The 24,771-nt window shown below is 39.7% G+C and overlaps 1 long non-coding RNA gene across 1 annotated transcript in view; it reads right to left on the bottom strand.

The window, feature by feature from the left end:
* Positions 1–24,432, bottom strand: part of LOC123794242 (uncharacterized) — a 66,546-nt gene extending 42,114 nt beyond the window's left edge. The window contains exons 1-2 of the long non-coding RNA XR_015723047.1: positions 24,282–24,432; positions 22,681–22,728 (exon numbers count right to left, since the gene is read on the bottom strand). This is a non-coding gene — a long non-coding RNA (uncharacterized LOC123794242). The remainder of the gene's footprint in view (positions 1–22,680; positions 22,729–24,281) is intronic.
* Between the last annotated feature and the right edge of the window lie 339 nt (positions 24,433–24,771).

Genomic DNA, 24,771 nt, shown 5'->3' with positions numbered 1-24,771 from the left:
ATGAAAGCATAACCATAATAAAGAATATATCCCGAATTTTCAAAATCCTGAAGTTGAATAACTTTTTAAATCAAGACTAGAAAATCCAGAAACCATAAGAGAATATGTTGGTAAATCACTCCTCATGAAAATTTAAAATTCTGTGTGGTTAAAACCAAGTAACATAAACAAAAACAAAAGCCAAAAAGCAAACTGGAGAATATTTGCAATATATTCAAAGGTAAAATACCATTTTCCCTAAAATATAAAACTCTCCTAAAAATCAATAAAGAAAAATACCCAAATCCTCTAAAAATATAGATTAATAGGCATTTCACTGAAAAATAAACACATATGGCTTATATGCAGATGGAAGGATGCCCAATCCCTCTCATAAATAAATGCAAATTAAATCAAAATAAAGATAGCAATTTTTAGCTGCCAGATTGGCAATAGTGTGATAGTATACAGTCTTGGCAAGATTGGGAGGAAAAAGGCATTATCACACACTGGCAATGGATGTACGCATTGTCATAACTTCCTTAGAAGGCAATGTGATAGTATCTATAAAAAGTAAAAATGTGCACATCCTCCAACTCAGAAATTTGATCTTGAGGAATTTATTCTACAGATAGACTTGCACGTGGGTGCCACTGTGAGGGTACAAAAAATGTTCTGAAGCATGATATACATATATCACTGGGAGCAACCTAAGTACTAACATAGATAGGAGGTAAGTGGGCATGAGCCCTAAGGCTCTACTGCCTGATCTATTATCTGGGTGGTTCTGTGACCTTGAACAAGCTCCTAAACAACCTGTGCCTCAGTTTCCTAATCTGTAAAGTGGTGCTAAAAGAAGTATCTATTTCATAGGGTTGTTAAGATTAGATGAGTTAACACATATAGAGTACATAGTGTCATATGTACATAAAAGTACATATACATGTATAATTTATATATACATATATGTATACATACCCAATTACAATATTTTTAAATTATTTTAAGACAGTTTAAGTTCATTGTTGATGTGGAAAAATCTCCAGGATATACTGTTACACTCAAAAAATAAGATAAAGTACAGAGTGGGTCCTATGCTCCTATATATGTCCAAAAAGACATGTGTTTACATAAAACTCCAGAAGGATCTATCCTCAAATAGATCCTACAATTGGTTCCTACACTCAAGCCCATCTTACTGCTCAAGTGACTTGCCCTTCCTTGGTCTTTCATTGTTACACACAATTAAAGGGCTATTTACATACAACCTCTAAGTGAGTCATTAAAGTTTATGAAAAGTTGAAACTATTTCAAATTATACTAATACTCTACAATTCTGTTATCGCTATGCCCCTATATATATCCAAAGGGCTATGTGTTCCCATAAAGCTCCAAGTTGTGAGCATGTCAATGTATCACCCATTTCCTACAGGATGCACAAGAAACTGCGGATGACTGTTGCCTGTTGGGAAAAGGGTTCAAGATGTGAGTCAGAAGCAGATACAGATGTTCCCTGACTTATGACGGTTCGACTTACGATTTTTTGTAAAAGGGATACGCATTCAGCAGAAAGCCTACTTTGAATTTTGATCATTTCCCTGGCTAGCAATATGCAGTATGATATGCTGTCTTGATGCCAAGCAGTGTCAGCAAGGCGCAGCTCCCAGTCAGCCGTGCAATCACAGGGGAAACAACCCACACGCCTGTAATCATTCTGTGTTTCACTGTTAGTACAGAATTAGATAAGTTACACAAAACAGTCAACACTTTATTATTTTAAAAAAAGGCTTTGTGTTAGATGATTTTGCCCAACTGTAGGCTAGTGTAAGTGTTCTGAGCACATTTAAAGTAGGCGAGGCTAAGCTACGATGTTTGGTAGGTGGTGTATTAAATGCATTTTCGACAGGATACTTCTCAATTGATGATGAGTTTATTGGGACATAACCGGATCATAAGTCAAGAAAGATCTGTATTTTGGTGTATAGTTTTGTATGGCTTGATATTTTTACCTTGGGAATAGGTTAACTTAATAAGTTACAAATCCGGGGAGTTTTTTTGTTTTTAAATGAAACAAACATCTAATCAAAGAAGTGCCCACACGAAACTATAGTTCTCAGCATTACTCAGGACTAATGTCACAGTGTACTACTTCCCTCTTCCACTTGCTCTATGGGATGCCCCTTGAGTACATTACCTATCATAACTCCAGAAAACACAACACTTGCCGTCATGAAAACACTTCTGTGTTTTGTGATTACATTGTTTAGCAGCTGAGAGTTCCCAAAAAGTCCCAAGTGTGAAAAGAGAAAGCACTGATTCCCCATCCAAGTCCTTAGCCTCCTCAAATAGATCCCACATTGGTTCCTGTAGATCAAGCCCTTCTTAGTGCTCAAGTGACCTGCACTTCCTTGGTCTTTCATTGTTATACACAATTAAAGGGCTGACTATTTACTAGTATCCTCTAAGTGAGCTATTAAAGTTTATGAAAAGTAGAAACTGTTTTAAACTATACTAGTACTCTACAATTCTGTTATCACTCATTTCTTTTCAACAGGGAAATGAAAACGAATAGGATAGGCAGGCCATAGCACCTGTACTCATGTTCTGTTGCTGAGTAACAAATGGCCACAGTCTTCAAACAATATATTTTTATTATCTCGAAGTTCTCATAGGTCAGGATTCTGGGCACAGCTTAACTGGGTCCTCTGATCAGGACCACACAAGTCCGCAGTAAAGGTGTCCACTAAACCGTGTTCTCTTCTGGAGCATGGGTTTCTTTTCCAAGCTCATTCAGGTTGTTGGGAAAACATCTTTCCTGTGGTTGTATGATTAAAGTCTTGCTAGCAGTTGGCTATAGACTGCTCTCAGCTCCTAGAGGACACCCTCGTTCCTTGCCACAAGTCCTCTTCCACTGACTGTCCCACAATAGTCAGCTTACTTATTTTAGGCCAGCCAGAGAATCTCCCACTCTAACCTGCTGAGAAGGAGTTTTATATAACATCACATAACCACAGGAATGATATCCCAACACCTTTGCCATATAATGTAACCTAATTGAGGGAGTGGCATCCCTTTGCCATATTCTATTGACCAGAAGTAACCACAGGTCCATCCTGCATCCGAGGGGAAGGGTTCTACAAGAGTCATCTTAGTGTATATCTGGCATCCTACGTGAGAATCAGTCAGGAAAGTTTGCCCATTAAAGATTATTATAAAATTAATTATTGCTCATTAAAGAGGTTGTCGGGATAAATAAAATAAAATAAGGTAGGAGCGCCTGGGTGGCACAGCGGTTAAGCGTCAGCCTTCAGCTCAGGGCGTGATCCCGGCGTTGTGGGATCGAGCCCCACATCAGGCTCCTCCACTAAGAGCCTGCTTCTTCCTCTCCCACTCCCCCTGCTTGTGTTCCCTCTCTCACTGGCTGACTCTATCTCTGTCAAATAAATAAAAATAAAAAATCTTAAATAAAAAAAAATAAAAAATAAAAAAATAAGGTAAGATAACATGATGTATTTACAGATGAGGACAATGCCAACATCGGCAGAAGCTGATTAATACGCTACTTGGTAGTTAGGGAACAGCAAGTATTTTTGTGAATGAAAAATACTTGGATGCCATGTAACGAGTACCATGAACTGTTTTAATTTTTGCCTTCTAACCTAAAGCAGCAGGAACATTTTAAAACAAACACACACACACACACAAAGGCCACGCTTCCAGAAATTATTTTCTACTGCAACTCAAGCCTGACATTTGGATATACTCCCTCTGGGAAATTCTTGTTGTTTCTTTAAAATGTTATTCCTTCAAATGCCAACATTCAAGAAGATGGCAGCCACCTGTTCAGAGGTAGGTTGGGGAGAGAATATCCAAGGGCATAGGTGCTTCCAGGCTACAGGGCCCCCTTATCCCTTCCTCATCTCCTTCACAGCCACCTCGAGAGAGGTCTTCTTCCCCAGTCACTGAATTTATCCGGCAGAGATTAGAATTATCAAATTCGACTGAGCCCTGGAAGATTTAATTAGTCACCTTCCAGGAATAAGTATCAGTTTTTGCTTAGAAGTTGGTAAAAAAAAAAAAAAAAAAAAAAAATAATAATAATAATAATTAAATTCACTGTAGGAAATTATTATATGTTGGTTAATAATCTGCATTTATTTATAAGTGTAATTTAAATGTCTACTTAGCTTACACTTGAGAACTACAGATGTTAAAACAGGCTAAGCATTTCAATAGAGATAAGAAGGAAATACACATCGATTTCAGTGAATGAAAACGCTTCCATAACTGGCTTTTATTTTTGTTTCTAGAAGACTGAACAAAGTCTGAGAGGAAAGGGGTCTCGAAGGCCTCAGAACCTCTGACGTCAGAACACCCATCTCTATGAATGTGGATCACTATTCTGCTACTTAGATCTATCATTTGAACAAAACAATGACTGTACTACTTACAAATGAAGTTGACGTTGGAGTGAAACTCCAAGATAAAGCTAAGACATTAGCTAGTACCCAATTATCTTAAAATAATCCTTAAATCAAATCCAAGTGCTAGAATTTTCTGTTCCTGGGTCATAGGTAAATAAATGGAAGCACATTGCCTAAAAATTACCATTTAGAGTGATTTTCTCCACAGATTCCTCCTCTCATTGAGGTTTTTTTTTAACCTGAGTTAAAAGTCAATTCCTTCCCATTAGCCCTTTGACCTTAAGCAGATCACTTAACCTCTCTGAGTCTCAGGTTACACATCTGTAAAATAGGGGTAATTGTACAACCTCAAAAGTTCTCCAAAGATAAAGAGATATTGCATGCAACTTGTATACAGAAAGTGCTCATTAAATGATAGCTATTGTTAATAACACTATTTAGAAAAAATGATTCAGTCATCATCTTGTATGGACAAGTCTCTACTATTCCATTAACAAGATATATATATAATCTTTGTGGGTTTGGGTGGGGAGTGGGGCTTGAATTTCGAAATACAAAATAACATAACGCTGATGGGTCTGAACGTTTCTCTACGTGCTAAAATTATGTTGCGCTTTTTAAAGGCTACCTGCATTTTAGGCAATTGAAAATAACAGCTATTTTCTTAAGTTTCTTTTTCATGACCAACCACATAGCCGAGTCCCGAGTTGCAGAAGAGAGATACTCACAGGCTCCTCTTATGTTAAATGTTACCACATGGGAGCAGTTTGATTTGCTGTTTTCTCAGTCCCATTTTGCACGGTGCGAGTTCCTCTAAAGGTCTGCGTATCCTGAATCTTTCTTCTGCTCGATGCTCTACTCAGTCTCAATCTCTCTCCCAGTCCCTCTCTCCCTTTGTTTCTCTTTCTCTCTCCCTCTCCCCACAGCCCCGCTCCGTCTGGAACTGAATGGCATCAACTCCACACACTCTCGTCTCCCTCAGCCCCCGTGGATTTGATCATCTCATTATTGAAATACAGTGTCCTTTGTTCACATCTATGGCAGATATTAACATTTTTATTGGAAACCAAAGTAATTCACTTACTCTGTGAATTCTCCTCTGCTGTAAATGACAGAAGAGACCCTCTCGCCAAGTGCAGTCATTTCAGAGGCTTTATTACTTTCAAGAAGAAAAGGGTCCAGGTTAAAATGAAGTTAACAGACTTGCTGAAGGGCATGATTCTATACACAAGAAAGTCTTTCCCTTGCTAACGTACCCAGCGGTGAACTCTGTGATCTCACTCCACAGAACCGCCTGAGACAAGGCATTCAACACACTCACAGCAGCAAAACTCCAGATCCGAACTCCTGGTGCTTGGGAGCACCTGTTCTCGGGACCAAATCAGAAAGTCCCCCATTGTACGACCGTGTCCAGGGCAACAGCCAATATTGTACTTTTTTCAGCTGGATATTTTTTGAGCCTCTGAATAATCACGGAAACCACATTCTGGGCTCATTATCAAAATTAAAGGGCCCAACCACACCGTATCTACTAAGATTCTGGGAGCAAACAAATCTCTGCTTGGCCCCCTCCCTTCTAGGCGCCTCCACAGACTCCTCTCGGAACATTCCCGGCCCTATTGCTCTGAATTAAATAGAGGCAAAGTCACCCTCAATATAATCACGAATTTAAGGATGCACGTTTGATGAAATGACCCTGGACATCTGGGAGACCCCTGGATATTAGGCCTGTCTCAGGGACCTACATCCCACACCAGCTAAGCTAAATTAAAACACCTCAAGAAAACTTTCTTCTTGTTGTCAACAGCCTCCCTAATCTGGCAAGAAGAGTGACCTGAAATTCAGAAGACCCAGGTTTTAATACTGCCAGATCACTGCCTGGTTTTGAACTCTTCTAAAACTCAAGGGCTTCAATGGGGATATAATGGGTATTAAGATACCCAACAAATCTAGTTGAGTTTCAACATATGAATGAAGTGGGGGCAGCCCCTATAGCCATATCAGATCTTCCAATCCTCTCTCCAAAGTCCTATTCAGGATCCATAAAGCTCTTGAAAGCCAGATCAGCAAAGAGATTCCTCAGCATGATTCCATCAGGCATACCTGTGCACCCCAGGAGGCTCTAGCAAGGGGTTCTGAGTCTCACCACATGGAAAGGGGGACCTGGGCCTGGCAAAGTTCTCAGCAGATGCCTAAAAGGCGTCTGGTGCTGGTGGTCCAGGAGGAATTTATGGAGAGAGAGAAAGTAGGGTCATGATCAGAACAGTCTCCTCTTTCTCTTATCTTCCCATTATTCCTGCAGACAAATATAAACAAGCCACCATCCTGGTCTTTGAAGTTACAAAGGTAAGACATCCCGGGTAATTTCTTTTAAATCTGGGTTTTTGAACTCAGATAAGGTGAATGTACATATGGCTTTTCTATAAGTTGATGAGGTTATTCTAAAAATAAACATCAGCTAGAAGGTGTGAGGGATCCAGGAAAAAGAAGATTAAATTTTCCCTAAGGGAAATCTACCAGACATGCAGAAGCTGGAGGCATCAGTACCAGAGTCCATGCTTTAGAGAGGCTTTAGTTCTGGAATGAGACCTAATCCTAAAGAAAGAGTAGCCTTTGAGGGGGGAACTGCTCCCTGGCAGCCCAGAGTTACCGTGACTAATTAATAAACATGTCAGAGGGGTGCCTGGGTGGCACAGCGGTTAAGCGTCTGCCTTCGGCTCAGGGCGTGACCCCGGCGTTCTGGGATCAAGCCCCACATCAGGCTCCTCCGCTATGAGCCTGCTTCTTCCTCTCCCACTCCCCCTGCTTGTGTTCCCTCTCTCGCTGGCTGTCTCTGTCAAATAAATAAATAAAATCTTCAAAAATAAATAAATAAATAAACATGTCAGAAGAGCCTACATCTCTTGTTTCAGTTCCTTTCATCAGCAGAAGTGTCCATACAATCCCCGATGGGGCATTCTAACTCGGATGGTCCCCAGAACCCTCATACTCACAACGCACAGGACGGTACTCTTTACCTCCCCCATCACATACCTTTTCCTCTTCACCCCCACAAACACTACTGTGCTCTTTAGAGTTTATTGATCTCCAGCACATCCCCAACTGCCCAAATGAAAAAATAAACGAATAAAAATAGGAGAAATCATGAACTTTCTTCTCAATCTCATGTTCCTAAATACAATCAATCATCAGATCCTGATGATATGAACGCCAAAACATATCTTGATTTCATATCCACTTCTCTTCATTTTAGTTAACGCTACAATTATTCCTGACTTTGTTTATTTGAATCTACCTGCTATGGTGTGTAAACAGCACTATTATATTTTGTATCATTAAGACAGAAAAGAAAAAATACCAGTTAATCTAAGACATGCCACTAAGGGTAAGGTGAACCCAGATTTCAGAGATAATAATATATGAAAAATGTATGTCTTCAAATTAATGCAATACGGTATTTTCCAGCCTCTTAATAACTCTCCCTGTATCTATTCCTGCCCTCTGCCATTTGATTCACATTCCATCTAGAATGCTTTTTCAGTAATAGGATCATGGTAATGCCTTTCTTGTTTAAGACACTTCAAATTATTCTCCATACATTTGAGATAAAATCCAACAGCATTCGTATCACATACAAGGCCCTGCTGCTTTCTCCAGCTCCTGCTATTCTTCCTCTCTTACTTTAAGTTCCAGCCATGCAGCACGCCTTCCAAATTCTGAAAACAAAGAGACACAGTTCAGTCCAAACTTCGGATCTTTGTACATACTCTTCCCTCTACCGCAATGATCTTCTCACCCTGTAAACCCCCACTCAAACTTCAGGCCTCAGCTAGCTCAAATGTCATTTCCCCCAGAAGCTTCTCCTGACTTCCAGAACAGGTCTAGTGTCTCCTGTGTGTCCTCAGAACACCCTGTGCTTAACACACGCTGCACCCCATGAAATGGCCTCTTTATCAGTTTGTCTCTCCCTCCAGACCACAGAGTCCTTGAGATCAGAGACCAGGTCTTGGACACTGGCACATCCCCCAAGTTTCTCATGTGGTCCCTGACATCTAAATATTTATTTAAAATTGACAGTGCTTGAGGAACCAATGAGGGGTTGCCAGCCAAACAATTACACCAGCCATAGGACTTTTCTTAAAAGAATTCACGCTGGGTTCGCTGTCTACCACCTGAATCAAATACCAAGCCTCCATCACAAGGTTCTTGCCAATGGATTCAATATGTTGTGAATTACAGCCCTATGCCAGCTAGAGTTAGATGCTGTGGTGTCTTTAGGGAGACCAGCTTCAAGTGCAGAGATAAAATTAATACGATTAGGAAGCCAGTTTAAAAACAAAACAGCTAGAAACAAACGCCAGACAGGGTAAGTCGAGAAGTACCTAGCTATGTGTGGCAGGTAAAGCTCACTGTTGGTGCTCGGAAGAAAGAGAGACCAGAGTCACAGGATTCTTTGAAGGAATTGAATTTGAGCAATCTCTAGAAGCTCTTCACGTGGATTATTTCATCCAAATCTCACAGCTACCCATTGTGGTATTGCCCTTACCACTATCAGACAGAAGAAGTAACAGAAGCACAGAGAGGTTAAGGGTCTTATTCAAGATCACACAACTTTTAAATAGTGGTACCAGGAGTCACATCCAGATTTGTTCAACTCCAACTTCATGTTTCCTCTTGGACATTTTACTGGGGATGAAGACGTCCACTTTTTTTTTTTTTTAGATTTTTTTTTTATTTATTTATTCGACAGAGATAGAGACAGCCAGCGAGAGAGGGAACACAAGCAGGGGGAGTGGGAGAGGAAGAAGCAGGCTCATAGAGGAGGAGCCTGACGTGGGGCTCGAACCCGGAACGCCGGGATCACGCCCTGAGCCGAAGGCAGACGCTTTAACCGCTGTGCCACCCAGGCGCCCCGAAGACGTCCACTTTTAAGTCATGGCATTATTCTAAGCCCCTACTTTAAAAAGGAACATACTCAGAACTTTTGTTCTGCACATGTTAGGGTAACTGGAACAAGACTTCATCAAAACAATGAGAAAACTGGAAGAAATATATAAAACAACTGTTTTCAAACATTGGATATCAGGCAATGTGAGAACTATGATCCCTAAGAGAGGAAAACAAATGAGGTGAACCCTACATTTTTCTTGGCTCTCTGCCCGAAGTCATTTCTGAACCACAATATTGGGGGGGGGTACCCAACAGAACTAAGTGGTCTCTGAGTTGAGAAGAAAAATATTGAGGAATTGAGGGAGGCTGAGATGGTTGACATTTACAAGGAACATATAACTCTGGAAATTATGATTCTGTTGCTGAATACTAAGCCATAACTGATGCCAAGAAAAGAACAAACAGGAAGCTTTAAACTGAAGCAATTCTCATGGCTTATGCCAAGCTGGAAGACATTTGAATTCCAACCAGTGAGAGTAGACAATCCTCAATGAACACTTGAGACATTCTCTGGAGACCCAAGAAGGTTCATGACTTATTGGTAGGTCTAAGCTAGACCTACTCTAGTAAAACTTAAAACAAAAAACTCAAAATAATGAAGCTGATTCACAAGTAACTTAACTACCTGAAAGAAAAATGTTGAACATTTTTAAAGAAAGAAAACAAAATCTGGCACCCAACAACATAAAATTCAAAATGTCCAGCATATAATAACAAATATAATAAATACAAAGAAACAAGAAAATGTCAGCCATTACCAGAAGAGAAAGGTCAGCTACTACGAACAGACACAGAGATAACAGAAATGTAAAATTAGAAGACTAAGACCTTAAAAGATAAAGTCAGATAGACTAAGACGACAGACAGGCTTTGAAAGAAAATATGAACATAATGAGATAGAAATGGAAAAAAGATCCAAATGGAAGTTGTAGAGCTGAAAAATACAGTGTCATAAATGACAAACTCTCTAGATGGGCTTAAAAGAAATGAACACTGAAGGAAAGAAAAATCAGTGAACTTGATGACATAGCAATATATATTATACATTCTCCAATGTGAAACTCAGGGAGCAAAGTGTCTGTAAAAAAAAAAAAACTAACATGGGCCTCAGTGACAATACAAAGCAGTTTAAAATATGAATCATGAGTCACAGAGGAGAAGAGAGAGGGGGAGCATATAAATATTTGAATAAACAAAGTTTTAAAGTTTTCTTTTCTTTTTTTTTTTTTAAAGATCTTATTTATTTTAGAGAGACAGACTGTGTGCACGAGCAGAGGGAGGGGCAGAGCGAGAAGGTGGGGGGAGGGAAAAGGAGACTCTCCATTGAGCATGGAGCCTGACCTGGGGCTTGATCCCAGGACCCCGAGATCATGACCTAAGCCAAAGTCAGATGTTTAACTGACTAAGCCACCCAGGTGCCCAAGGTTTAAGGTTTTCTAAATGTGATGCAAATTATAAATCGACAGACTCAATATACTCAATGAACTACAAGGAGGGTAACACAAAGGGAACCACGCTAGTATACCAGTATCAACTTGATGAAAATCAGTGATGAAGATAAAATCCTTAAAGTATTCATAAGGCCAAAAACCCCACACACCATGTAAGAAAAACAATGAATTGTAATACATTTCCCATCAGAAATAAAGCAAGTGATTGGACACTAGAAAAACATCTTAAGAGTTTCAAAAGTAAACATTGTTCAATCTGGAATTCTATATCCAGCAAAAAGATCCTTGGAAAATAAAGGTGAAATAAAGACATTTTCAGAGGACAAATGTTGAAAGGATTTTGTTACCAACAGACCTATTGGAAAAGAAAGGTAAGAGATTTCTCAGGCAGTGCATGCCAAGAAGTGATTATAATGACTGGTCATGGACTTTAAGTCAGGTAAGGGGAGGTGCAATGTCAAAGGGACAGGGTAAAGGTGGGCAATCAGTAGACCGCTTGTCTAGATGGTGTCAAGAGAATGTTGAAACTGAGGTTCTAGAGGGAATGAGGTAAAAAAAAAAATAGGGCGATCAAAAAATAGAACGTGGGAAATTAAAAATATTGAAGGATTTGTAGTTATTGGTAATTATAAGGTTCAAGGTAAGGACCAGGGGAGTGGAATTTCTGTTAAACATGGCTGTTTGGAGAAATGATACATAACAGAGATATAATCACAAAGATGCAATTTTAGCCACCAGGACAGAAAAGAAGGCCCCTACCTCTTTTTCTCCCACTGGTACTTCGTTCTGGCCATGATCTCATAGCTGATTTCTACTCACTGTCTCAGGCTCAAGAGCAGTAGTGGGCCACCTTGACTTCTGACTTTATGGTAACTACTTTCAAGCGAGTGATATGTTTGACAAAGTAATATATCATTTAACTAAGAACTGTTAAAATTAAAAAAAAAAATTCAAAGAGAGGGGGGGACCAGAGACGGAAGCAGCCTATAAAAGCTCTTTGGGGGAAATTGCATTTCCACTCAGACCCATACGCTGTCACCCCAGCAAACCCTTGGCCAACCATTCAAACATCCTGTCACCAAGGACATGCTTGTCATTTCAACTAAGTGGTGCAGAGTGACTCCTCTTTAGCTGCAGGTCACAGTGACTTTTTGTCTGAGAAATTGATGGGTTGCAAACGGCGGAAACAGGCAAATGCCGGGCTCACGTACAACTCTGGGGACTATGGCTGAAATTCTCCGCTTTCAGAGTAATATCCTTAAACTTCCTCAGGGTTTTTGTATATTTTTGTCTTAGGTGAATAACCACATTATTCAGGAAGAACAAGGAAATCAATGGTGGCATGAGAAGAGGGAAGAATGGAAAGACTTGAAAATCTAACTAAGAATGGATTTCAAATTAATTGCGTTCATCCATTATTCAAAGACTATGATTCTAATCCTTCTGAAAAAGATTTTTTTTAACCACCAAGAAAGAGTAAACGGAAAACATGACAGATGGGCTTCTTTTCTGTAGCTCGCAATTAGTTCCTCCTAAAAGTGACCAGCTTAAATTCTATCCTCTATTGTAGAGATTGCTCAAGTTTAGTTCCCTCAGTGAAGACTAACTGTTCCAGTTTACCCCGGTCTCCCTTTCTTCCAAGCGCCAACAGTGAGCTTTACCTGCCACACATAGCTAGGTACTTCTCGACTTACCCTGTCTGGCGTTTGTTTCTAACTGTTTTGTTTTTAAACTGGCTTCCTAATCGTATTAATTTTATCTCTGCACTTGAAGCTGGTCTCCCTAAAGACACCACAGCATCTAACTCTAGCTGGCATAGGGCTGTAATTCACAACATATTGAATCCATTGGCAAGAACCTTGTGATGGAGGCTTGGTATTTGATTCAGGTGGTAGACAGCGAACCCAGCGTGAATTCTTTTAAGAAAAGTCCTATGGCTGGTGTAATTGTTTGGCTGGCAACCCCTCATTGGTTCCTCATGCACTGTCAATTTTAAATAAATATTTAGATGTCAGGGACCACGTGAGAAACTTGGGGGATGTGCTAGTGTCCAAGACCTGGTCTCTGATCTCAAGGACTCTGTGGTCTGGAGGGAGAGACAAACTGATAAAGAGGCCATTTCATGGGGTGCAGCGTGTGTTAAGCACAGGGTGTTCTGAGGACACACAGGAGACACTAGACCTGTTCTGGAAGTCAGGAGAAGCTTCTGGGGGAAATGACATTTGAGCTAGCTGAGGCCTGAAGTTTGAGTGGGGGTTTACAGGGTGAGAAGATCATTGCGGTAGAGGGAAGAGTATGTACAAAGATCCGAAGTTTGGACTGAACTGTGTCTCTTTGTTTTCAGAATTTGGAAGGCGTGCTGCATGGCTGGAACTTAAAGTAAGAGAGGAAGAATAGCAGGAGCTGGAGAAAGCAGCAGGGCCTTGTATGTGATACAAATGCTGTTGGATTTTATCTCAAATGTATGGAGAATAATTTGAAGTGTCTTAAACAAGTAAGACAAGAATGTAGCCCACAAAATCAAATATCTTTGTTTTGTTTCTCTGGCATCTAGAACAGTGCCTGGAACAAAGTTATGTTCACAATAAATGTGTTGAATGAATAAACAAATGAATGAATGTATTCATATGTCAATAGCAAACAGAGCCTTCCAGTATCATTGCCAAGACAAAGGTGATTTTAAACGTATGGCATATCAGCTGTATTGTTGTACAATTTTTATCCCATTCTCTTTTAATCTTCCCAGAGGTTTCAGCTCATTTGGCTCACACTGATCTGTTCAAAGCATTCTCTCATCCACGTTTGTCAAGAACACGTATTCCTTCTATCTTGGAAAAAAAAAACCCAAAATTAAACGACCAATTTGTAATATTAGAGATGGTTTCATTATTATCTACAGACATAGATGTATTTTGTCTTAATTGCCAGTGTAATTGTCTTCGCAGACGACCGTAGGGCCCTCTGCAGACTGCCCAAAGTATAACCTAGTTAGAAGTTCTTAACAGAGCGCCTTAATCTGGGCTCTTAAGGAAAGAATAGATTTTTAAGAACACCAGCACCCTGTTTTGGTTGTGTACCATTTATCACTCGTCACCTTAAAATGCATGCGCCTTGAGTAGAGTGAGTTCCCTGCGTGGGGGCTGGGTTTTCTCATCCTTGTGTTATTGAACCCCATCATAACTACGCAGGGCATATCGCAGATGCTCAGTGCAAGTTTGTTAAATGAAAATTAAACTATCAAAACTCATTTGCTGAAGGCCCTGTAAGAGGACGATCTCATTCCGGAGGCAGGACACACCCATAAAAATTACAAAGTAGCAAAGCCTGGAGATATGGAGTCCATCCCCAGGGCACTAAACCTGTCCCAGTCAGCTGTACTGTGCAAGGCCCCAGGATACAGGGACACTTTTAGGAAGAAAGGTAAAATATCAGAAACGGGTTGTCCACGTGTTTATACCTGGAATATGCTAAAGAAAAGAATATATTTGAAATGCAGAATTAAGGAGAAAAAAGAAACATCTAAAATGGTGTTTCCCTTTTCCCTATTTCTTCTCTAAAGGCAGACTTTCCCAAAACTTGGTGACCACACCCCAGAAGAGGTAAGTGAAACCAATGCGAAGTGCATGACTATTTAGCCAGAGTCTAAAAAGCATTATTATGAATATATTTACTGTGATTTTCAAAGCAAGGTGGCTTTTAAACTCCATCTTTCTTTTTTGTTGTTTTATCATAAAATCTTTCAAGAGTGGCGTCTCAAGAAAGAACTTGGGATAAGGATTCAGAAGACTCGTATTCTTTTTTTTTTTTTTTTAAGATTTTATTTATTTTTTTGACAGAGATAGAGTCAGCCAGCGAGAGAGGGAACACAAGCAGGGGGGGTGGGAGAGGAAGAAGCAGGCTCATAGCGGAGGAGCCTGATGTGGGGCTCAATCCCGGAACGCCGGGATCACGCCCTGAGCCAAAGGCAGGCACTTAAGCGCTGTGCCACCCAGGCACCCCAGAAGACTTGTATTCTAAGCACAATTCTGCCTTTAAATAGCTATCTGATTCGGGTTACGCCTCTTTACTAGGGGTTTCGGTTTCTCAGCCTTAAAATGAAGGCATGTGCTGAGATAATTACTGAGTTTCTTCCAGGGACTAAAGTCCATGACAGCCATTCTAGAGGTCCACAATTTACAACTGTAAAGCAAGTCACAAATAGAATTCTTTAAGAGTCAAACTCCAGGTGAAAGACCTCTCGATTCATTTTGTCTTTAAGGATTCTGTTCCTTCTCTGTGTAATCAAAAGTGAGAGCAGCCTGAGGGATACACACACAAGAACAATGCATCATCATTGCTATGATTAAATAGAGAAAGCCCCAGAGCTGACGTGCTGCTGTATAAATCACAAATTAAACTTTGTTGTGGACGATTCATATTCCAAGAATAGTCCTCTCCCACAGGATGTTCCTGGTGATTACTGGTCACGTCACATAGAAAAAGAGACACGTCTATTCTAGTTTCCATGGGTTGATATCTGTCAGTTCCTGGCTGCAAGCAAGATAAGGAAACTCAGCTATCTAAGCAAACATGTCAGAAGGATATTGGGGGGGGGGGCGCCTGGGTGGCACAGCGGTTAAGCGTCTGCCTTCGGCTCAGGGCGTGATCTCGGCGTTCTGGGATCGAGCCCCACATCAGGTTCTTCCGCTATGAGCTTGCTTCTTCCTCTCCCACTCCCCCTGCTTGTGTTCCCTCTCTCGCTGGCTGTCTCTATCTCTGTCGAATAAATAAATAAAATCTTAAAAAAAAAAAAAAAGAAGAAGGATATTGGGGGCTCCTAAGGCCTGGCTTGGAGAGCAGGCAGAAATCTAAAGACGTCTGGAGGTCGTGTAGCTTGGGCCACGAAGGGCTCATGCACTGCCACAGAAAAAAATTGGTCCTTGAGCCCCACCTGTGACTGATCTGACCCCAAACTTTTCTTCCTACCTAGAATAAGGAGCAAGTGCCTTATTCCTGGCTGAACCAGGGATTTGATGCCTCAGATTAGAGGCCAGAGTGGGAATCTGAAATCAGGGAACACCCAGCCTTCCCCAATGAGGCATGAAAAGGCCATGAAAGGAACATGTGGGCCTAAGAGGTGTATGTTGGGGGCAGGGGAAAATGAGGTAAGTGCTCAACAGGAAAAAAAGAAAAAAAAAAAGCAGATCTCTATATATTGTTCAAAATATTAATAAAAGAGCGCAAATTATATATGTATATTTTTTGTTTAATGGATTTAGTGGAAAGTAATAATCACAGAGTTAAAAGCCACTGTAAATATTTTAACATGACTTGTGCATTTTTTAGCTTTTAATTCCATAGGTAAACATGAATAAATTCTTTCAGTAAAAATTCAAATGTTACTTAAATATATAGAGTAAAAATTTTAAACATCCTTTTTACATCCCCCAATCTAGCTTTTTCCTAAAGGTAACTGCCACCCTCCATTTATTGTTAAATTTTCTCCAATTTTTTAAATTCATTTAAAGATCTATATAAATGAAAATATAACATATGCCTACATACATTATATGCATACACAAATGTGAAGTAATATATTGCATAAGTAGGTATGAAACCTGTTTTTTTCTACTTAAAATATGTATCAAAGACCTTTTCAGATAAATCCCTATAGATCTACCTTATTCTTAACTGTTATCTCACATTTTATTGTCTGTTACACAGCATATTCAACTACTCCTGTATTGGTAGATATTTAAATTCATTCTAAACTGTTAATTCAAATGTGAGCAGAACACTAAACAGTTGTTTTAAAGCACTTAGCAGGGTGTGTGTGTGTGTGTGTGTGTGTGTGTTCCTTCTCTTTAAAATAAAGCATTATATGGGGCACGGGTTGAAACAATAATGTATTTATCCAAGTAAAGTTAACACTTTTCTGAGTTATTTATCTCCTATAGGAAAGAAGGGAAAAAAGACTCATTTTGAAATCTGGTCATAGCTTGAACCAGTTGGATAATTTTAGCTGTAAGTAACAGAGACCCAATAACAACAACAAAAAAGTGGATAAAGCAATTAGGGAGCTTATTGCCCCACAGCAAGAAATTCAGAGGCCGAAGGTTTTAGGAGCAGACAAATACCAACAGGGACCCAAGCTTCTTCCTTCTTTCTCACCTCCTTCCTCGGCATCTTGACCTGTCTTTGTTCTGCTGTGGGAACAGCATGTCTGCAGTAGTTCTAAGGTTTTCATCCTTGCGCAACAACATTTAAATCAATTTAAAAAGCACAAGCCACTGTTTTCTATTCCTTTTTTAAGATGAAGGAAATATCTCCTGAAAGCCCCCAAATAAACTGTCATTCGTAATTAATTGGCCAGGATTGTGTCACAGGTCCACACTTGCAACCAACACTGGCAAAGGGAATAGAATGACCACAACTGACTTAGACTAGAAAACGTGGGCCACCCCACCCCTTTGCAGCTGAAAGAGAGCTTGTGAAGCATGGCCACCCGATACCGAACGAACACTGGGTTTCTTTAGCAAGGACACAGTGGAGGTAGAGGAGATGACTGTGCTGTAAGCAAACAATGCCCCCACCACACCAACAGACCACAAACTTCCCTAAAAAAACTGATGACGCACACAAGTGAAGGTCTTTGGAAAGCGTAAGTCATTAGTATGCCAAGTAAGTAACGTCGCCTGTCCTGAACATCAGAGTTGCGAAGTTATAGGACAGTGAGGAAATGGGAGCTCAAAGTCCCACCTCAAACAACAGCCACCGACAAGAGAGCAGAGGTTCCTGCTTTTGCCTGTCCCACCCTTCCTCCTTCCCTCTTTATCTCTCCCACCGCAAAACAATTGTGAGATAGAATCCTGGAGGGTGAAAACAGATGTTCCTTTCAAATAGCAGCTTAGCTGTTCGGCTTAAGGGAAACACATGCCCATTTGTGTGCACTTGTATACACATACATGCATGTTCGTGTGTGTGAGTGTGCTTTTTTTTTTATAAACACAAAGCTTATGTTTCAAGATTTTATTTATTTATTTATTTATTTATTTAGAGAGGGAGAGAGCGTGCACATGCATGAGCAGGGGGAGAGGGAGCAAGAGAATCTCCAGCAGACTCTGTGCCAGCGGGGAGAACAACCAGCACTCGCTCTCATGACCCTGAGATCATGACCTGAGCCAAAATCAAGAGTTCAACACTTAACCAACTAGCCACCCAGGTGCCCCTGTGAGTGTGCTTTTATATTACAAGTTAAATGAGCGATAGGAAATAAGGGGGGACACTTGTGATGAGCACTGGGTGTTGTATGTGAGGACTCATTAAATCCTACACCCGACACTAATAGTATGTTAACTGTATGTTAACTAACTGGAATGTGAATAAGAACTTGGAAGAAAAAAAAAAGAAAAAATAATAAAAATAATAAAACATTCAGAAAATAGGGGCAAACGAGAAGGAAGAATTTTAAATTATCCGAAATCTTTCATCCAGAAATAACTACTGTTGATATAGGATTATACCATTTCATAGTTGAAAACTCTTTCTCACATCAATGTTTGTTTATTTCATCAAAGAAAATTAATTCAAAACACAGATTTTTATACCGCCCCAGACTCTCTTTTCAATATCATTCTGAAAACTCACCAGTAAAAATGTTAAAATGTCTCCTTTTTCAAAACTTGTGTGCAAGTTTCATCGCAATGCAATGGAAGCAACCAAGCAAAATAAAATGATCCCTCCGTAAATAGCAGTCCTGGCAACGCTACTCTAACACTGTGCTAGAAAGTTATTAGGAAATGCACGATAATATAAGTTCTGACTCACCGAATTTTATCACCCAATCTATAAGGATCTGAGCCTTTCCCAAAGCAGCTGTATCTCTAGCCCAGATGTTCTACTGGCGCTCTTTCTTCCTGGGCCTTTCTAGTATTGACTGGCACCTTCTCTCTACCCCATTTTTGTGCCAGCCCACTACCAACCCAGCAACAATGTGATATTAAACAGGAACGATACCCAGCAGCACTGTTTGAAAATGGAAATGAGAGTCTTCATTAATTTAGAAAATCCAGGACTGCATATGAAAATTTTCTGCAATAATTTCTCTCCCTGATTAAGTCAATAACTAAACCGGTACTCACAGCCATATTATCCAGACCATTTGCTTTGATCGTTTCCTCTGGTTAAAAGCAAGCATTTGTTCTTTCACTCTCAGGCTTTCGAAAGGAAAGAGGCAAGTTTAGATCAAGACAAGTAATGCTCAGTCCTCATGGAAATCCAAAAGACAATTCTCTATGTTTCAGCTGAGTGGCCCTGAGCTGGAACATACATGCTAACAGGGTTGGGGAAAGATAACAGGCAATGCTGCAGAAAAAGGCTTTGGCCAAGTCACAACATAGATGGAGCGCCATTGTATATGCTCTGTTAACTGCTGACATCTGTTCATGGCCCGTGTCCTTGCCAGAGCTATGCCGGGACAGTATTTATAATAAGGACATATACATGGTGCCCCGAAGTCAAAATACTTTATCTCCTATTAAACGCAGCCTCAGGGATCATTTTGGCAATTTAAACAAAGAGAGAAAGAGAGAGATTTGGGGGTAGAGTTAGGAAAACTCACTTTACTGAACTGTCATACCTAAGTACTTTTTAAAATTCTCTATACTACAATCTATTGCCACAGTATTAAGACTAATAAGTGGCAGTAAAGTCTAGTGCTGTTGACCATAAAAGAAGCTTCTAAAATACAGTCTGAATAATAATTACACACGTGTTTATGTATATGGAGCTGCCCTTAGTGTCAGATTTGGTATCTAATGTTATAGGATTGCCTGTAATTCGTGCTTCACAGCAAGACAGGTCTTTTTATGTCAGAAACCAAATGCAAAAGGGCCTGTTCGTAAACGTCCACACGGCGCTTGGCACCTGAAATTAAATCGTGTATTATTCTTCTGTGGTTCAACAATAGGATTATTTTTCAATAGAAATTTAACGTAGGGGCGCCTGGGTGGCACAGCGGTTGGGCGTCTGCCTTCGGCTCAGGGCGTGATCCCGGCGTTATGGGATCGAGCCCCACGTCGGGCTCCTCCGCTATGAGCCTGCTTCTTCCTCTCCCACTGCCCCTGATTATGTTCCCTCTCTCGCTGGCTGTCTCTATCTCTGTCGAATAAATAAATAAAATCTTTAAAAAAAAAAATAGAAATTTAACGTAAATGGCACCTGGGTATATTTAGAGTGGCCTGTAGCTGGGGTCCAACTATCATAGACAGCATTCTGGCATTTGCTTGGAGAAGATATGATTTTCAAAGGGCAGGGGTCAGCCATAGCAGGTCACTGAGAACTGCTCAGGAAGTCACTGATTCCTGGAAGATATGACTGGTGTCTTGACACCCTGGAAGTTTTCCCAGACTACTTGGCTAGAGCAGATAAAGCTCAGTTTATGCCCTTGCTCATACGTATTTCTTGCTGATCATGGAAAATGGGAGCAAGGGAGGACAGTACTTTGGATCTGATTTTGCAGGGGACAGAGCAATTCTATATTCATTTAGTCGGTTATCCAACAAATATTCATTGGGCATTTACTATGTACCCAGCATTGTACTAGAAGCTAGAGATAATGACGGCGAGGCAAAACAAATATTCTCATGTGTTCATGAAGCATAAGGTTTAATGCGTAAGATTAACGTTAAGCAAATAACCATACAAATAAATATGAATTTGTCACTATGATAAATGCTGCCTATGAAAAGTCTATAGTATTATCAGGGCATAGAAAAAGAATATTTGGCACAGCTAAGGAAGTAAGGGAAAGCTTCTCTGGAGAAGAAACAATTGAGATAAAGTCTGAAAAATTAGTAAAAATTATTAAGTGAGGAAGGAGGGAGATCATTCCATACATTAGGAACAAATGCGTGGAGTCCCCAAAGCAGAAGAAACACACATGCTCAGAGGACTGGCAGACCAGGGTGGCTGAAGCTGAGAGAAGGAAGACAGGCTCTTGTAGGATGAGTCTCAAGAGGTAGGAAGAGACCCAACAAACAAGACCTTGTTTACCAAATTACGGGCTCATATTCTTAGTCGTGTAGACAAAATTAGGGAAAATGTAATCTCAGAAAGAGGTAATGGGTGCTTATAAAAGAGATTAAAGTCAACACATCAGTTTCCTAGTATTACATGCAAGGAACAATGTTGGAGTCTGAAGAAGAAGCCAAAGGAATACAACAATCTGTATCCGGAACACATAAGCAGCCCCACTAAGATTAAGGAATGTGTCCCATGTTGTAAGAGAACATCTCTACATGACACAAAGATTTACTGGAGGAAGAGATCGTGCAAGATGACAAGAGGAAATGGAATCCTGGCAACACTTCCTGCGAAAAGGCTGACAAACAGTCAATTGAATTTCTACAAGTAGAAATGAAGGGTTGTGGGATTGGTACTATTGACGAGAGTATCAAGGTGAGCAAAAACCAAACTCCCAAACTGGTTGATGTTGGCTATCTTCCGGGGAAACAGTAGAAACGCCAGTGAAGTTGTGATACAGGTCAGGCATGGAGATGGTGCAACACAGCGATGTCTTACATTTAAATAATGCTCTACGCTTTTACTAAACTCTTTAACTTACGATCTCTATAAATCTCCAAAACAATACTATGAGAGAGGTAGAGAAGAGTTAGCAATCATTCCTGTTTTATTTAAATCTAGAGAGGATAATTTGTCCAAGAATATACAATTAGCAAATGATTGACCCAAGATTAAAACACAGCTCACAAGTTTCCACTCATTCACGATTCACAAATTTCAGTCATTCAGGATCCAGCTTTATTTTTTTGCCACAGCTGCATATGTTATATACTTAACCGTTTCTCTTTCAATCAACTTAACTTTTTCCTTAAAAAAAATTTTAAAGGAAACCTTATATCAGTAACCAAAACGGAAAACCAGTACTATTTGGCACAAATTTGAAGGTAACCATAAACATAAAGACTTTTAAGAACAAAACAATTCTAGATACTATAGTCTTTCAAAGAGCCTGAGAGGGATGCCTGGGTGGCTCAGTCAGTTATGCGTCTGCCTTTGGCTCAGGTCACGATCCCAGGGTCCTGGGATCCAGCCCCATGTCAGGCTCCCTGCTCAGTGGGAGTCTGCTTCTCCCTCTGCCCCTTCCCTGCTTGTGTTCTTTCTATCTCAAATAAATAGATAAAATCTTTAAAACTAAAATAAAATAAAAAAGCTTGAGACATGAACATTTCTTTGTTAAAAAGAGAGATTAGCAAGCATTAAAAAGGTGTTAAGAAAACATGCTGGTCAGGATACGGAGAAATGGAAACATTTCAAATGCTCCTGGTGGGTGGGATTATAAACTGGGACAACCATTTTGGAGAGCAATTAGGCAATGTTTATATACTATATAAATATGTATATATATGTGTGTGTGTGTGTAAATATGTGTGTGTATGTACCTATATGTGTATATATGTGTGTATATATATAGTAAACATATATACTGCAAACAGTATATATTTATATTTATTTATTTATATGCATTATTTTGCATATAGAAATTCTACTTCTAGATATATGCCCTAGAGCAGGGATCAGTGAAATTTTTCTATAAAGGTCCAGATGGTAAGTATTTTAAATGTTGCAGGCCATACATTCTCTGGAGGAACTACTCATCTCGGCTGTGGTAGTGCGAAAAATAGTAACCAATAATATAGAAACAGATGAGAACAAAACCTTACTTATAGACACTAAAATTGGATTTCCATATAGTTTTAAGGATTGAATAATTTCTTTAAAGCTTTTTAAAAATTATGAAATGTCAAACACACGAAGAAAAATAGAAAAATATTAATATGAACACACATACCCACACCCAGAATTTTCATACTTACTGGGTTGGTTTTGCCAAAGGAGTAAACCTCTAGAAGAAGGTGGTGAATCTGTTGTAAAAAATAAATAAGTAAGTAAGTAAGTAAGTAAGTAAATAAATAAATAAATAAAACCTTGAGAGTATCTGGTGTGGAAGTTTTCAATATTCAGTGTTTTTAGAAATGTCATTGATTTTTGGTATGCATATGAAATATGTAAATAACTTTAATAAAATAGCGGGGAGGATTAAAGAAAATAGCAGGCAAAGTTCCTTGAAAAGAGCTAGTTGTATACAGTAAATGAGTATAATTATTACTAAAAGGCAGTGACATTTTGAAATGTTCAAATACTTGGTGTTAGTTGTTGCATATTTATGGAAATTACTGCCTTGTCTTTTGTCAAGACAAAACAGAATTTCCTTTTTCTCCTTTTATCTCCCCTATCACAACAGTAGGACTTCAGTGTTTGATGAAATTTCATTCATATTTTAATCATTTGGAAGTATCAACAGCTGAAACTTTTTAAAATATTGAATGTTGTTTGTACTTTATACATAATTATGTGTGGCAAAGATGATAGTAAAAATATGTCTAACAAATATCGAGTGCTTACAATATGCCAACAGTGCGTTAAGTGTTTTAAAAATATAATCTCATATAATCCTTATTTAACCCTGTTATGCAGGTTTATTACTGTCTCTGCTTTGCAGGTGGGGAAAGTGGAAACAGCTTAGTGTGACTTGCCCAAAAATGGTAAGTTAGGATGTGGGGAGGCTAGGACTTTGAAGTGAGTCCTGTTAGTTCAGTAGGAGTCTTTGTCCTTAGTCACCCTGCAAGTACACTGTCTCAAAAAATGAAAAACATTTGTAAGTCAAATTCTGTCATACAAAGCAAGGAAACATCACATTTTATTTTAACATTTCTCAAAATAAATCAGCCGTTACTAGATTTTGGAAACCCTTTGGGTCATAAACACTCCATTATAATATGTTTTATTGTAATAAGATCTAAGTATTTGCCACAATTCAATTTCACAGCTCCAACTGCACACTTGGAATGTTCACATGTTAAATTATACTATGCAGGAGGGTTAAGACAACTTAGTATCCTCCCGACTGCCATGCACTTGCTAGAACTTAAAACAAGGAGATTCACTTTAAGAAAACACTTTCTCTGAATATACACCTCACGAGACCTAGGATTCCCCCAGTAAGGACGGCGCTGTTTCCAGTGTTCATAGAACACTTCAGCAACTGGCCAGTGTCTGACCACGTGCTCTTGCTTGCCCAGCACAGAAAGCGCTAGCAGCCTCTGTGAGAAGTCCAGCTGTCACTATTATGTTACTAACAGGTGCATAGGTGTCAGGCTGACTCAACACAATTCCACAGGTTTTAGACCAGCTAGTCCTGAGCTTTGATTGCTATCCTTGCTTCTCACCTGAGAGACCCTGCATGCTGTCCAGTCAATGATCTCGTAAGAATAAATGATCTCCTGTTTAGTCAACTATTTTGTGGTATTATAACCCTAAAATTGCAGTGGCTTACAACAACATGTACTCTTTTACATAAAGGATCCAGGTCAGCTGCACATATGTTGATGACATAGGTAACCAGGTAGGCTCTTACCTAGGCTGAGGTGGGTCCACCAGGCCAGCTCTGTGTGTCTACTCCTCTTGGAATCCAGACTGAAGCAGCAGCCAGACCAAGGGCATGATGTTCTCACAGTGAAGGGCAGAAGGTCAAGGGTAGATGGAGGCAACACACAAACTCATTTAAAGCCTCTGCTCAGACATGACTTAACTAATATCCACATGTATTCCACCAACCCAAGCATGTCACAAGACCACAGCCAAAGTTAATGGGACAGGGAAGTATACTTCACCTATAGGGAAGATACTGAGAAAATTGTGGCAAAGAGAAAGCATGCAAAAATTCTTTAGTGGGAGGAAGGTAACAATTGGGAACAATAGTTCAATTTACCATAGTAGGAAAAATATCAGTGAAGGAGTGGGGGGATACACACACACACACACACACACACACACACACACATGCAATATAGATACAACATAGACACACACATGTATTTACATTCACATATAAATTTATAAGTATT

Source organism: Ursus americanus, chromosome 35, assembly GCF_024610735.1.
Source record: "Ursus americanus isolate L20-20 chromosome 35, mUrsAme1.1.p, whole genome shotgun sequence".
Taxonomy (NCBI): Eukaryota; Metazoa; Chordata; class Mammalia; order Carnivora; family Ursidae; genus Ursus; species Ursus americanus.
The sequence above is the reverse complement of the archived record's forward strand: the minus strand, read 5'-3'. Positions and strand labels throughout refer to the sequence as shown.